The sequence below is a fragment of the Lutra lutra genome, chromosome 11 (assembly GCF_902655055.1).
Source record: "Lutra lutra chromosome 11, mLutLut1.2, whole genome shotgun sequence".
Classification (NCBI taxonomy): domain Eukaryota; kingdom Metazoa; phylum Chordata; class Mammalia; order Carnivora; family Mustelidae; genus Lutra; species Lutra lutra.
The window spans coordinates 34,827,861-34,841,284 of record NC_062288.1 but is presented as its reverse complement, the minus strand read 5'-3'; the positions used below and the strand labels follow the sequence as shown (position 1 = coordinate 34,841,284).

Genomic DNA, 13,424 nt, shown 5'->3' with positions numbered 1-13,424 from the left:
AAAATCTATATGTGGAATCTAAGAAAAACAAAACAAATGAAACAGATTCATAGATACAAAAACAAACTGATGGTTGCCAAAAGGGAAGGGGTTGGGGGGACGGATGAAATAGGCACAGGGAACTAGGAGGTACAGTCTTTCAGTTATAAAATAAATAAGACATGTAGATGTACAGCACAGGAAATATAGTCAATAATATCGTAGCAACTTTGTACAGTGACAGACAGTAACTAGGCTATTACAGTGACCATTCTGTAGTATATATAAATATCAAAGCACTATATTTATATACCTGAAACTAATACAATATTATATATCAATTATTCTTCAATTTTACTAAAAGACTATTCTCAAAAATTACCTTTGCTCAGAAGCCTTTGTTGATTAAATCCCACTCAGCACTTAGTTTTGCTCCAATATTTCGCATACCCTGGACTATAATTATTCTTCTTATGATACTTTAACCTCAACAATTTGACTGTCTCCTGTTTTCTATGTTATAGCCCCCACCTCATCCCCCCCTCAACCCCCGCCAAGAGCACTTTCTCCTTCAAATCTCCACCTGAAGGGTCTAGCAAAGGTTTTTGACTTAGTTGGGAAAGTAAGGGCTTTACATTGATTAAGAGTGGTTTTCTCAAACGATATAGGGTCAGAAGAAAACACCTTCGGTTCCTCTTCCCAAAGCCAATCACAGGAAATAGGAGGGCTATCAGTAATACCTGAAAATAACAGACATTCCAATATTAATGGGAATAAGGCTGTCTTCTCTATGACTAGCACTTCTGTTCCTTGTTCCTGTTGTGTGGGAACAAAAGTGACAAAATTTACATAAGCAGAGATGTCTCATGGTACTTGAAGGCAGATAAAGAAGAAGAAATCATCACCAATACCAAAATACACTTCTGGGTTGTTGTTGTTGTTGTTGTTGTTTCCAGTAAATTCAATAGAACCTAGAATTCAAACAAGGTTAGAGATGCACCCATATATTTGGGTGTTCATGTGAATCAATTATTTTGGTTCACTTGTCATTAACAGGGGTCTGTACATTAGCTGAAGAACTCAAAACTCAGTAAAAATTGTTAGAAACTCAAATAGTGTTGGAGGCTCTGAAAGTCACAGTTTGACCTACAATTTTAGCTTGGAGCTACGTAAAATCCAGACAACTGTCTACCAAACTCACAGCAGTGGATTTGAAAGAGCACAACTTAATTCAGTTAAGGTTGGCATTCATTTCAAGTGAATTCATTCAGGCTGAAAATTGTCCCTTTGAATCAACCGTTTTCTGGTGATTGGCATTTTATTGAGTTCATGGTGTGATCTTCTCCACTTCTTCGCCCCACACTCTTCACGGAGCCAGACACCAGGGAAAGAACTGGTTTAAAGGAGTCTACGCTGATGCACAGCAAATAAGCATGATGCATGAGGCAGGAAGCTAAGTCATGGTTCTGAGGTTCATGGAAAAAAATCCATGATCCGTCCAATACAAAGCTGGCAAATATAAATATGGAAAAGTTTTGATACTACAACAGCTCTTATGTTTGTTTTTCTCCTCATCCATTGCCCTGTGAGGGTCTGATGGGTTTCTCCTCTCAAAATCTGTTCCCAATAAAAAACCCATCATCAGTCATCTGTAAGTTTTTGGATACTTAAATCAGAACGTAACCTCTTCCAGAATTACTTGAACTTTAAGAATTATAGAACAAAAAGCTTCATTCCTTTTCAAAAGAATTTCAGCTACAGGTGCGTAGGTGGGCAAGGTATTCTGGTGGGGGTGGGGGTAGGGGGATGGAGTAGGAGGAATGTCTAATGCCACTGGCATCATAACCCACGACAGCTACCCTCATCTCTAACCTCAGCTTGCAAGATCTAAAAGTATGCTCCCTCTCTTTGATTGTGGTCTTCTTTATCTCATGTGTGTGCATGCGTGTGCATTATGTGTGCATGCGTGTGTGTATGCCAAGGTTACACAGAGCAAAGATATGGGATGTGATATCTATATGTACATAAGGAGATATACACATGGGTGTATTTTTACTTACAGCTATGTTTTATCAGAACGAAGACCTTGCCTAAAATCACCTCCAGAATATTAGCTAACAACACCCAGGCAAGCCTCCCGTCCATGTAAGTCACATAGGTGACGGACAAGTCACTTAAACTGTCTGCATCTCAGTCTTCTCATCTGCAATATGATACAGCTGAAGTAAATAGCTCTTAAGATCTTTTACAGCTCAACGCTTCTGTTATGACCTCTAGGCAGCAGCTTACAACTGGTAAATGGTTTTAAATAGATTAACTACATAAGGCCAGACACAAAAATTCATTTCTTTGTGCTTCCGTTTACATCGCATTTCACTTAGGATTTTAGGTTTAGAAAGAAGGGGGACAAGGTTCACGCCACGAACACCTCCCGGTCTCCCCAGACTCTGTGGGCCTGCCTTAACTCCCGAATCCCGGCACTGCCACTCTCACAGCTGCTTAGTGACGGCGTCCTGGGCCACCTGGCTGCCAGATTATTTGTGAGCGGCACGATGTAGCAGTCACATCGCACGATGTTTGGCAATCCTGGTTCTGTCAACTAAATGCCAGTCGTGTCCTTATGTCACTGCCACTGTCACAACTACAAATGCCCTCACAAAACAACTAGGTCATTTTTACATTGTACTTCATCATTTGTCACTTAAATGAATGCTGTCTTATACGCTTTCACATAAGCCACTGTGGAATTTGTTGTCATATGTTTGGTTTATTTTGCTGGGATGGGAGGAGGTCTTTGTTTTGCTGTTTCTCATGTGTTCATTGCATTTCTATTACCAAACTGGAAACACCTTGAGCATAGAAATCATTATCTTCCATTTCTTTAATGTTTCTGAAAGCCCAAAAGATGGCATAAATGGGTGTTCTGTTAACATCTACTCAAAGATAGACTATCTTCCTTATTATGAACCTTCCCCTTTAACTAAACATAGGCCGTTAAAAAAATTAGTCCTACCTACATACAATGAGTCACCTTCCAAGCCCAGATCTTTTCCATTCAATGAAAAGAGTTTCACCAGCTATACCACTCACCAGATTTCTGCATCTATTAATATGATTTAATTTAAAAATGCTTTTGTTTCTACTGACTGGTTTCTTTGGGGTCTGACCTAATTTCATCGAAACCCTGAATCCACTGGCTAATGGACATAGCTGAAGGGAGAATTCTTGAGGACACTCCATTCCTTTATGCCACTTCAGTGACCATAGTTTTGTTACAACCCTTGCTGGGCTTCAACGCTTTACCCCCAAGAGACTTGATGATTGTTTGGCCAGTTTTATTGTGAAATATTTAGGTGGTCTTCTCAGCAGCTTAAGTTTTAATATATGTTGCTAAGACAATTTTATTAAGTTACTTTCCCTTCTGTTATACACCTGAGGGGCACCTGGGTGGCTCAGTCAGTTGAGCGACTGACCTTGGTTTCTGCTCCAGGTCATGATCTCAGGGTCGTGGGATCGAAACCCAGGTTGAGACCCACAGCAGCACGAAATGGGTGTTCTGTTCTCTCTCTCTCTGCCTCTACCCCTCCTCCACATAAGCGTGTACATGCTCCCTCTAAATAAATAAAATCTTCTTAAAAAATAATTATATTCTTCACAAACCTGTACCCCTGGGGCAAATAATACATTATATGTTAATAAAAATAATTGAATAAAAATAAAAAATAATAATTATACTCTTGATTTTAGATGTACATGATAGTTTGCTTACAGGTTCATGTAGACAGATGCTTCTATTTACTGACCTCTATGTTCTTCATTTCACCCAAATCATCATGATAAATTTAACACAAAGTTTAATGAACAACATCATAACTGTAAAAAATGCCCTACGGTTAGTTGTGGCCTACACAGGTTTTTTGGAACATAGCTATCTTTAGGAATCAGGATTTCATCTGGAATATTTCTTAACCCCTTTCTGCTGTGGACCACTGGTGTTGGCAATGCCTGGGATCTCAGTGCCACCCCTGCTCCCTTAAGTCCCACTGAGTCAGAACTTACACTTGAACATGACCCCCAGGAGATTTGTATGCACGTTAAAAATTGAGGTGCAGGGGCACGTAGGTGGCTCAGTGGATTAAAGCCTCTGCCTTCGGCTCAGGTCATGATCCCAGGTCCTGGGATCGAGCCTGCATCGGGCTCTCTGCTCATCAGGGAGCCTGCTTCCTCCTCTCTCTCTGCCTGCCTCTCTGCCTACTTGTGATCTCTGTCTGTCAAATAAATAAAAAGTATTTAAAAAGAAAATTGAGGTGCAGTGCTCTACACATATAGCAATAGATTCAGCTGGTATGGCCACATAAGAGATTGAGACTGTGCGAGAGGTCGAGAGTTTGAGGGGTAAAATTTGTTTCAAACTCTGGGTACCATATGAGTGATAATCATTTTCTTGGGTAACATTTTTACTCAAACTTCCCACAAAAAGTCAGGGCAATTTTATATAATTCTTTAATTTTGAAATACTCTGAAATAAAATTGTCCAGTAGGGTATACCCAAAGTATACCTTATGAATTTTTTTTAAAGCAATGGGATCACGAGTAAGTGAAAAGTAGAGAAAAAAAGAATATACACGAGTTACAACAGCATCTGTACCATTACATCCTGTGTAGAAATTTGTGGATTTATGTATTTCTAATACAGAAGCACTGTTTTGTCATTGGCTACCATATCTATGAAAAAAATTACCACAAAATTATTCTAAGGAGGTTTGAACCCAGAATCTTTGCTTTGCTTTATTTACCAGAGTTTATTTGGTAGCTTTGGGGGAAAAAAAAATAATAAAATAGAAGGAAGTCACTTTAGACCTAGAAACAAAATTTTAAAAAGAACTTGTATTTGTGAAGTGTACCATCCTAAAACAAGTCCTCCCCTAGAAGGTGGAGGGAAAAAAAAAAAAAACCCTTTGCCTACTTATCATAACTGAACATGTCCCACTGGACAAGGGACAGGAACCCCTGTTCACAAATAGAAGGGCATGGCAATTCTGTAGAAGTCTGGGTGGCTTTCAGTCACTGCTTCCTCTAAAAACATACTCTATACCCCCAAAAGGTCATGAGGAGAAAGAAGCTATGTGAATTTTGTCTCACTTGGCATCCATAATTATACACAGGCTAAAACTCCATCATGGAAAAAGAGAGACAAGAGTGTAGCATTCATATCACATGGCCAAATGAATATATAGTATTGGGAGGTGAAATATTAGAATTGACATCTGTATTACCTACCCTCTCTCATTTATAGCCAGAGGGCTCAGAAATGGGGCACATGAAATGAGAATCCCCACACACAGTAAGGGAGTGGCTCTGTTGAGATTCCACAGAGAAAAAGCCTATTCCAACCTATAAAATTCTCACAGTAGCAGTGAGGAACTGGAGTTGGAGTACCATTCTGGACAAAACAGAAGACTCAGGCTACACAAAGTGGCTCCCAACATGGCTAATTAGTTTCTTCATCAAGACACTACTCCCTTAAAGCTCTCATTCTAGAAAAGAAAAAGTCTGTTCTGCAAATAAGAACCTTTTCCCCGTTCTCACAGAATTTATAGGTTTAAATATAGCTTTTCTTTCTCTTTTGTCTTGGGTCCTAACCTGAGAAAGGGAAACCAGAGTGTTTTCAGAGGACTCCACATGATGCAGAGATGTAACATGACCTAGCAAGGACTGACCAATATAACCTACAGTGATTTTAAAATGTCTACCATGCCAGAAGTATTAATAATCAATAAACAGATAAGGCTGAACTCAGATTCATGGCTCTTTGAAATCATGAATACGGTCCAGCACGCTTTCTACCTGTATACACAGGCTTACTGTTTGAGGCACTTTTTTTTGGTTTTTGGGTTTTTTTTTTTAACATCACAAGGACCGGAGAAGCTGTCATTTGTCTCAAAGGCTGTGCAAACGATAGTTTCAGATGCCTTCTGAATTGTTTTGTTTCTCTTCTGAACTTCATTGCACCACCCATAGCTTCTTTGTACTAAACCAGGCTAGTTCTTCCTTCATGTTTATACCTTTCAAATATCTGTAGCTCGCTATTCTGTCCCTCATGTAAGATCAAGCATCCAGAAGGCATAATAACATTAAAAATGGAAACTGAAAAAAGACACTACTGGAGGTACTGACTGATCCATTAGGGCCTGAATTTCTTTGCCCTGGTAACCATATGAACAGCATTTAAAAATAAAGATTATAAATATTTTTAAATTCCTTCCCTGGAGAAATAAAATTGTATACTATCTTTTTACTCTGAAACAGACGGTTATATAAATAAGCACAACTTTTATCTCCTCACCTATAATAACCACCTTTTTAATAAAATTTAGATGTACTATTAATGCTTAAATAATAATTTAGTGACTAATGAATGTCAAGAGGAATGTTATAAAGTTCTAAAGTTTAATGTTTTTATTCTAATAAAATAAATCGAGATACGGACCTGACCAAAGAATTCAGAAAAATATAGGGCATCACTCAATATAGGATTGACTTTTGAAGCTCTTAAAATTTTCAGGGAATCATATATGGGTCACTAACCACACAGAGCTTATGAAGAGAAACACAGGGAACAATGAACCTTTGGGGGAAAAAATGGAAGTCTCTTTCAGTGCAGCTTTGACAATTGGTCCATCTATTGTAAAGAGCTAAAATTTCAGCAATAATAAATCTGACAGCAATCCATTAATAATAAAGTCCTAGCTGATTTCATAAGAGCTGGTTCTGTCAACCTTTCCTCTGACTGAGAAAAGTCAATAGTGAATCCAGACGCAGATCATCAAGGTGAATAGAGCAGAGCAGTGGGATACACAAATCCTGCTGCTTGTCTCCACCTGAAAATAAGCCTCAGTGCTTCCAGGAACATTTCACTGTCCTCTTTGTATTTTAGCAAGATCTCATTCAGCTGAGGAATAAGCCACTGGGGCAAACTTGTATCAGTAGGCAGAGGAGGAAGTTTATAGAACATATACTCTTCCCAAACCTTACCAGATGATAAATGGAAGACTGGAGCACTTTTTCAAATCCACTTTTTATCCCCTCAAACACAGTAACACTAAGAACTGTCATATGTGCTCAATAAACAAGCAAACTGGAAAAGGATAAAACTTGGACAAGATAAGTCAAGTTGATAGAAAAGAGAGATGGAAATGAAGGATTTTTGGATAATAACGGTAATGATGATGGTTCTCACAGAGCTCTTATTATGTAACAGCTACTACAAAAAATGCTTTATAAGTAGTTTTGCAGTGTCTACAACAGCACCATGAGGTATGACTATTATTCCGAGTTTACAGACATTTAAATAGGGGCATGCAATATTTATTTATTTATTTTTAAAGATTTTATTTATTTGTCAGAGAGAGAGAGGGAGAGAGAGCAAGCACAGGCAGACAGAATGGCAGGCAGAGGCAGAGGGAGAAGCAGGCTCCCTGATGAGCAAGGAGCCCGATGTGGGACTCGATCCCAGGATGCTGGGATCATGACCTGAGCCGAAGGCATCGGCTTAACCAACTGAGCCACCCAGGCGTCCCGAGGCATGCAATATTTAAGTAGCATGTCCAAGACAACACAGAGAGCAAGTAGAGGTAACGAGATTTATTCCGAGACTGACTACAAAGCCCAAGATCCTGACCACTGGGATGTCTTCCTTACATGTTCCCTGGGATTGATATTTCAAGAGAAATAAGCAGAGGCCAGACCTGATCCACAACACTTCTCTCATTCTCTCTTCTGATGCAAAAGAAAGCACTCTGTGGTCTAAGGTTTCTGACCAATCCTCCCTTCATCCCTCACTACTTCCATCACCTAAACTTAACATGCCTTTAACTGACCTGATTCTGAATCAGCCTCAAATCAAAAGTCAAGGCTGAACAGCAAAGTCATGAGGATGGGCAGAAAGCATAAAGATCATTAAAAAGGACAGGCTGATGGGGAAGATGGAATGACCTGGCCTTTAGGCACGGCCATGTTGAATCTTCCCTTCCCATATATGTTTGTGTTTCCTGAATAGTATGTTCAAGGAGGGTCATAAACCACTGGCTGATCCAATCTAAGAATCATCAATTCAGTCGATGGCAGATAAATGGATACCTCTGGGAGCCTTAACCTGACTTGCTAAAAAGGATTCTCTATCAGAAAAACCATCTGGATTTAAGAAAAACAGTAACAGGAAGAAATTTGAAAAGAGAATGCTATATTGATGAACCCTGGCTCACCTCATCCAATGAAAAACTGCTTAATTTGGAAAAAAGCTTATACCCTCTCCTGCTCCTCTCTGCCCAACTCAAAAGATAACATGAGGTTTTCAGGTTAAGTGTCCACTGAAAACAGCAATGGGGAGTGAAGGAGGGTTTGCAGCGGTTATCAGGAGACTGAGGAAAGTCTCACTCTCCCACTGGCTGAACAAATAGCAATGAGCCAATTAGACAACACACTTGCTGAAGAACCTGCCAATTCCAAGAGTCTGTAGGAGGACCTCAACATCAGATAGAGCAAGGGAACTGAAGCAGAGGGGGTGAAATTAAAATGTTAATAATGACAAAATTAAAATGTTAATAATGACAGTCCAGCCTTCCACTGAATATTTTAGCTGTTGTTCTCTATCACCAAAGGACTGACATGAAAATCTAAGTAGCCCAGTTACCATGCTCAATTACCAGGCCATGTAGAGAACCCAAATGTAAGATAACCACAGATTATTCCCTCTATGCATTTCTGTTCCTCATTCCCTGCCCCATCCTACAAGCTCCGAGTTTTAGTATCTCTAGATTATCTATTATGGTACCCATATGGAAACTTGATTTAGTGAAAGCATGTAAGGGAGAAGGGGGAATTCTAGTGTTTTCCATATAAAAATCAAAGCATATATTGGGGCACCTGGGTGGTTCAGTCGGGTAAGTGTCTGACTCCTAATTTCAGCTCTGGTCATGATCTCCGGGTTGTGAGATGGAGCCCCACATGGGACTCCACACTGGGCATGGAGCCTGGTTAATGTTTGCTATCTGCCCCTCCCCCCCAGAAAAAAAAATCAAAGCATATATTAAAAAATAAAGAAATTCTGGGACATGCTACAACACAGATGAACCTTGAAAAGCAGGCTAAGTGAAATTAACCAAACACAAAAGGATAAATGCTGTATGATTCCACTTGATGAGGCAAATTCATAGACACAGAAAGTAAACTAGAGATTACCAGGGATGGACCAGGGGGAGGGAAAATGGGGAATTATTATTTAATGTGTATAGAATTTTTCTGTTTGGATGATGGGAAAAGTTCTGGAAATGGATAGCAGTGATGGTAACAATACCTTGTGAAAGTACTTACTGCCAATGAATTGTGCACTTAAAAATGGTTAAAGTTTTGGGGCGCCTGGGTGGCTCAGTGGGTTAAGCCGCTGCCTTCGGCTCAGGTCATGATCTCAGGGTCCTGGGATCGAGTCCCACATTGGGCTCTTTGCTCAGCAGGGAGCCTGCTTCCCTCTCTCTCTCTCTCTGCCTGCCTCTCGTCTACTTGTAATCTCTCTCTGTCAAATAAATTAAAAAAAAAAATGGTTAAAGTTTTGTGGTATGTATATTTTATACCACAATTTAAGAAATGAAAAAAAAAAATCAAAGCATACAGTATCTGTACTGCAATTGCCCCAAATGAAAGAAATCTACTCCAACATTTCTCCCGGAAGTATCTTAAAAAGGAGTACAGTACACGGTAAGTTCCATGAGGACAGGCCCCAGATCTTTTTGGCTCACTGTTACAGAGCAGTTACACTGTTACACAGTAGATTCTCCATAAATGTTTGTTTAATAAATAAATGATTAAAAGAAAACAAAAGGAGTCTCCAAGAAAGAAAATATTTAAAAAGCATCAAATTTACTTATTCATAAAGAATAAGGAGCATATTCCAGAGAAAAATACCAGTGCTCCTCCAGCTAAGCTGCTTCAGGCAAGGGAATGTATCACTTCATTTTACTTCCTCACAGCAGGTCTTATAATGTCTTACACATAGTAGATGGCTAATAAATGTCTGCAGAATGAGGAATTAAAACATGTGTAATTATGGGGCACCTGGGTGGCTCAGTAAGTTAAGCATCTGCCTTCAATTTAGGTCATGATCCCGGGGTCCTGGGATGGAACCCCACATGGAGCCCGGCATCAGGCTCCCTGCTCAGTGGGGAGTCTGCTTCTCCCTCTCCCTCTGCCTGCTGCTCCCCTGCTCGTGTTCTCTTTCTCTCTCTCTCAAATAAATGAAATCTTTTTTTTAAGTTTATGACTATAAAATCAATGTCATGTAACTACTCTACTCTTCTACTTTTTAAAAACTAATTTTTGCAAATGTACAATTCCTTCTATCACAGGGCAAAAAAATAAACCTCACAGGTTATACAAAGTGAAGGTAAAAATATAAATAGCTAGAACATATCACTCTCAGGGAAAAAAAAAAAAAGCCAACAACACAGAGTACATCATCTTCTAAACAGAAAAAAAAAAATAGTTGTTTTTTCCAGAAAAAAAAAAACAAACTGAAGTATGGAAAAGAACAGCTTATAGTTCATGTTGATTTTTCAGGAAGTAGTAAGTCATGAAAATAAAAGAAAATGTGAATTCTCTTATGGAAGAAAATCTAAATATTCATTCCCAAAAATCAATGTCTCACCTTTATAATCAATAGTTGAGTAAACATAGAAGGATATTTAGGGCTCTTACGTGGCCTCCCTACTCAAAAATTTCTCTCATTTGTCTGTCAATTAATCAGGTGTTCTTTTTTAAAAATACTAATGTCACAAAATTATACACAGCTGGCTTATGGCCAACATGCTACAGCAAGTTACCAATGATCTTCTCAATTGATCTTCACTATCTGCATCATTTATTTACATTGTATGTAATTTGCTGAGTTAAAGTATACAGAAGTAGAATATTTTTAAAGCAAAAAAATCAAATGCTGGCACCCTGGGCATTCAGCACCTCTACAGGAGACGGACCCTAATAAATCCACCAGGACCATGTAATGTAGTAAGTCTCACTCTGAACAATATTAAAACATGTTCTGCAACTTTGACGGTCCCCCAGCCCTAATACTGTGTGCCAATTAACAAAGGAAATAGAAATTCAACCCCTGTAGATATCAAGGTTTACATCTCCGTCTCTCAGCAGTTATCGTCAGCACAAGCAGGTAAGCATCATTCTGGAGTAGCCTGTCTGCTAGCCCAGTCCTTCATGCATGCAGGGGTTCTCCATTAGAATCCAAAATGCTCCCAGTCCACTCTTAGAGCCGGCTCTTCAAGCAGAACCGCAGGAAGGATAATCACCTCCGTACATGAAAGCATAACCACTCCAGGTGTAATGAAGCAAAATACCAGCACACCGGCCTCTGCCAGAAAGCACAGACTTAAAGCAGGTACGTTTCTGTGCTCTAGAAGGGAAGGGGGTGGAATGAGCAAAGAGGAAGCCCCAGAGCCCTAATCTACTAGAGATGCTTATTCCACTCAGAACCAATCTAGCTAACGTAGGGACATCAGTTTACCCAAATGAAAGATGTGGTCTCCTGTCCTTCACTGACTTGCCTCAGAGGGCATTCAGCCAAGCAAAGCCAGGGAAAACAATCTGTAAAATCTCTTTAAGCTGTAATAAGGCGAGTTTCAGAAGAAATAACACTCAGCTATGGCAAAGAAGCACAGACGCTAAACCTTTTCCTCATCTCATCACTGCTACTGGTGTTTACAAACTACAAGCCATAGCCTTGGGCGCCTCAAGAGACTCTCCATGAGTAACCTCCTGTCGGATCCCTAATTTAAATCCCCCCTTGATCAATCTGTGATGTTTCTGGCAGTTAAAGAGAAGGGGGTGAGTGAAATGACATGCATAAAATGAATCCTTTTCAAGTTGTAAATGAGTGAGTCAGGATTCAGACTTGCAGAGATGCTCCAAATTAAAATCCCTGCTCTAATTTTAAGCATGCTCCGTCTTACCGTTTTGCTGTTGTCTCTCTCAGGCTCGATTCACCTGGAACTCTTTAACATGTCTCTAGCAATGTGTCTGCACCAGGCCAGGCTCATACAGCAACTGAATTCACATCTTTCTGCACTAGCAAGCTGAAACGGTACGGCCGTACTACAACCAAGAAAGGGGGAAGCAAGAGCAAAAAAAAAAAAAAAAACCCACACACAGACACAAAAACACACCAGAAATCACCTAAGAGAAACTAATCTCAGTGGAATAAGACCAAAAATAGTTCACAAGAACACAAAGAGCATGCTAACACTCAGTATCAACAGCTTTAACAGTTCATTTCTCCCCCCCCAAAAAAACCTAGTGTTTTTTTTCTCCAAACACGATGGACTTGCCTGTGGAGTTCCCAGGAAAGCAGAGTAACCAGGTTCTGCAGCAGCATTGCAGCCAAAGTAACAGTGCATATGCTGTCCAGGCGATGCACAACACACTGTCTCTTCAGAAAGATATTGATTTGCAATGCAGGGCTGCTTCAAAAGACAGAAGGGGAGCCAAACAGCTGATGCTGATTGCATAGGAGGAAAAACATTTAATCAAGGGGATGTACCCCATCAAACTCAATTCAATTTTTTTAAAAGCACTGGAGGAAGCCAGTAAGGATCTTGAGTGACAACCCCATTAAACAATAATCTGAGGTCCTACAGAAGGCCAACGAAGGCTACCATCATCCGTGCTGCAAAAGCCACTAAAATAGTTTAATGTGTTTATGTGTATATATTTGTCATATGCAAATGAGGAATAATGAGAACTCTAAAATAAACATGCACCAAAAAAATGAGGTTCAAAATGCACAGGTGTAGCCCTTACAGACCCAAAGTGATAAAATACATAGTTACGAACCTACAGAATTCTTGGTTGGAAGGGTTAGAGCTTCTATCATTCCCAAAAGTAAAATGCCAACACAAACCAGATCCCACAACCCTTAGGTTAATTATGTCAAGTCATACCACACAGTGCTGGGTGCTGGGTGCTGGGTGGTGAGGAAGAATGCCAAAAGGCTACTCTTATAGCGACCCCTACAGGAGAGTGGTTAAGCTACAATTTGTCTTTGTTCAAAGTACCTCCTATCCTCAAAAAACAGAATCACAAAAGGGTATAAATTAGGTTAAACCATAAAGGGTATAAATTAGGTTAAACCAGGCTAGAAATTTTAAAAGTCAAGCATGAAATCTGACCTCACAGATATTTATTTAATTAAGAGATTAAAGTACAAGAGGAGGTAACTACCATGTCAATGGTGAGCAGCCAAAATTCTCACAGTCCACAGGACTGGGTATACTTACAATCAGAAAGCTCAGGGAAAGGTGGTTTCCCTTCGGTTTAAAGAAATGATCTCCCGGGGCACCTGGATGGCTCAGTGGGTTAAGCTGCTGCCTTCGGCTCAGGTCGTG

The 13,424-nt window shown here is 39.8% G+C and overlaps 1 protein-coding gene across 4 annotated transcripts in view; it reads right to left on the bottom strand.

The window, feature by feature from the left end:
- Positions 1-13,424, bottom strand: part of CDK14 (cyclin dependent kinase 14) — a 592,901-nt gene that overhangs the window by 468,169 nt on the left and 111,308 nt on the right. Inside the window, exon 1 of one of the 4 annotated variants that reach the window (XM_047694485.1) lies at positions 11,994-12,091. The exons of the other annotated variants lie outside the window; for them this stretch is intronic. The gene's annotated coding sequence lies outside the window, so the exon portion shown is untranslated. Of the gene's footprint in view, positions 1-11,993; positions 12,092-13,424 lie in introns of those variants that run through there. 4 annotated transcript variants of the gene reach the window in all.